Source organism: Galeopterus variegatus, unplaced genomic scaffold (assembly GCF_000696425.1).
Source record: "Galeopterus variegatus unplaced genomic scaffold, G_variegatus-3.0.2 Scaffold5053, whole genome shotgun sequence".
NCBI classification, from domain to species: domain Eukaryota; kingdom Metazoa; phylum Chordata; class Mammalia; order Dermoptera; family Cynocephalidae; genus Galeopterus; species Galeopterus variegatus.
Window position 1 is genome coordinate 27777 of NW_007731164.1, and position 3364 is coordinate 31140.

The 3364-nt window shown below is 33.7% G+C and overlaps 1 pseudogene; it reads left to right on the top strand.

Moving 5' to 3' along the window:
- The window catches only part of LOC103604255, a 14840-nt pseudogene that overhangs the window by 3590 nt on the left and 7886 nt on the right, over positions 1 to 3364 (top strand).

Below are 3364 nucleotides of genomic sequence, written 5' to 3' on the forward strand. Positions count from 1 at the left end.
TTTGAAGACCTATCCGTTCTTCCAGAAGATAGCACTGAACATGCCACATCTCACTTCTGCATGATCTCTGCTAGTGGTACTCTGGAATTGTTTTAGTTAAGTCATTTCAGACATAACATTTATTATCACTGTGGATCCATTTTGGGGGGTATTGAGTTATCAATTCTTGGAAGAAGTGAATTTTGAGGGGGCATGGAGGGAAGGATAAAATGTTACAATGAAGCCAACAATTGACCTTGGATGAGTGGGTATGTTGTTAAAAATCTGTAATGGACAATTAAGGGAATTACCAAAGAGAGAAGCTTGTGAGCTCACCAAACAAGGATTTCATTGTAGATTTTGTCTTTATCAAATGAACTTAGAGGAACAAGCAACAGTTAAAGCTGGAATGGAAGGACCTGTCATTGCTCCTCACCTGGTTGCTGCTATTTACACCCCTCTATTGAGCACACATCTTCATATGATTTTTAGCAGGTATATGTTGAACACTTCTGCTTCATGGTCAAGACAGAATCAGAGGCCGTGGATACTAACAACTGACTTGTCTGTTTTCTTCTGTACTTTTCCATGACCATATCTGCTCCCTCATCTTGATTTATAAGCAAAACCTGAAAAATGTACAAAAATAAGTGTTTTGTGGTTTATCTGGAATTAATACAGAAAGTATTGTGGTTATTTTTGGTGAAGAAAATCAATTTTGTTTATTTCAATCTAAATAAAATATGGAGTTTGTTTAAAATATATATATATATATATATATATACACACACACATACCCATATGCTGTCTACAAGACACTCACTTTAGAACTAAGTATACAAATCAGCTGAGAGTGAAAAGATGGTAAAAGATATTCTATGCAAACCACAACCAAAAGAGAGCTAGCGTGTCTATACCATCAGACAAAACAATGTATACAAAAAATAAGAGTTTACATGAGACAGAGAAAGACATACATTGATCAAGAAGTCAATTCAACAAGAAGATACAACAACCATAAGCATATATGCATCAAACAACAAAGCCCCAAATAAGGCAAACATTGACAGAATTTAGGGAGAGAAAGATAGTTCTGTGATAATATTTGGAGATTTTAATACCACACTTTCAATAATGGATAGAACAACCAGACAGAAGATCAACAAGAAAACTGAGGACTTGAACAATATTATCAACCAGTTAGATCAAGGATACATATACAGAACACTCCACCTAACAAAAACAGAGTGCACATTTTTCTCAAGTGTACATGGAACATCCTCCAGGATAAACTATATGTCAGGATCCATAAAAAGGGCTTAATAAGTTTTAAACTATTGAAATCATACAAGGTATCTACTTCAACCACAAAGGAACGAAGCTACAAATCAATACTAGAAGGAAAAATAAATCTCACAAATATGTGAAAGTTAAATATTACACTCTTAAGCAATAGGTCAAAGAAGAAATAACAACGGAAATTAGAACATACTTAAAGCTGAGTGAAAGCAAAAACATAACCAAACTTATGGGATCTAGCAAAGGCAGCAATAAGAGGAAACTTTATAGGTGTAAATGCCTACATTAAAAAAAGAGAGATCTCAAATCAATAACCTAACTGCACACCTTAAGGAACTAGAAGAAGAAGAGAAAACTAAACTCAAAGCTAGCAAAAGGAAGTAAATAACAAAGGGTGGAGCAAAGATAAATAAAATAGAGAATAGAAAAGCAACAGAGAAAACCAATGAAACCAAAAGCTGATTCTTTGAAAAGATCGACAGAATTGACAAACCCTTAGCTAGGCTGCCTAAGAAAAGAGAGAAGATTAAAATGACTAAAATCAGAAGGGGACATTACCAGTTTTACAGAAATAAAAATGATTATAAGATAATCCTATGAACAATAGTATGCCAACATATTTGATAACCTCAAAGAAATAGACAAATTCCTAGAAACACACAATCTAACAAAACTGACTCATGAAGAAACAGACAAACTGAATAGATGTATAACAATGAAGTAGATTGAGTCAGTAATCAAAAACCTCTCAACAAAGAAAATCCTAGGACTCGATTGCTCCACTAGTGAATTCTACTAAACATATAAAGCAGAATTAACATTAATACTTCTCAAACTCTTCCAAAAATATTTAAAAAGAGGGAACACTTCCTAACTCATTCTATGAAGCCACCATTACCCTGAAAACAAAGCCAGATAAAGACACCACAAGAAAAGAAAACTAAAGACCAATATCCCTTATGAGCATTGATGCAAAAATCCTCAACAAAGTACTAGCAAATGAATTTGACCACATGTTTGTTTGTTTGTTTGTTTGTTTTAAAGATGACCAGTAATGGGATCTTAACCCTTGACTTAGTGTTATCAGCACCACACTCTCCCAAGTAAGCCATGGGCCAGCCCCTAGACTGCATATTAAAAGGATTATCCACCATGACCAAACCATGATATTCTCAATTGATGCAGAAAAAGCATTTGCCAAAGTTCAACACACTTTTGTGATAAAAACATTCAACAAACAGAAATAGGAGGAAACTACCCCAACATAGTAAAGTCCATGTATGAAAAGCCCACAACTAACCTTATACTCAGTGGTGAAAGACTGAAAGCTTTTCCTCTAAGATCAGGAACAATATGATGATGCTCACATTCCCCACTTCTATTCCAAGTAGTGTTTTGGAAATTCTAGCCAGAGCAATAAAGCAAGAAAAAGAAATTAAAGACGTCCAAATTTGAAAAAAAAAAAAAAAGTAGCATTACTCTGTTCACAGATGACATGATCTTATATGTAGAAAACCCTAAATGTTCCAGCAAAGCTAATAAAGGCATTCTGCCAGTTGCTAAACATTAGCAATGAACAGTTAGGAAAGGAAATTAAGAAAATGATTACATTTACATAGCATCAAAAAGAATAAAATACTTAGTAATAAATTTAACCAAGGAGGCAAATATTTATATACAGAGAAGTACAAAAATTGTTGAACAAAATTCTAAAAGACATAAATTGGGAAGATATCTTGTGTTCATGGATTTGAACACTTAATATTGGTAAGACAACAATACTTCCCAAAGGGATCTACACATTCCATGCAATCTCTATCAAAATTCCAATAATGTTTTGTGGTAGAAATAGAAAAATCCATCCTAAAAATCATAGGGAATCTCAAGGGACCCTGAATAGCCAAAATATTCTTGAAAAAGACAAGTAAAATTAGAGAACTCACACTTCCTGATTTAAAAACTTAGTTCAAAACTACAGTAACCAAAACACTGTAGTACAGGCATATGGACAGATATATATACCAATGGAATAGAAAAGAAAGCACAGAAATAAGCCCTGGCATATATGGTCAGTCGATTTTTTTTT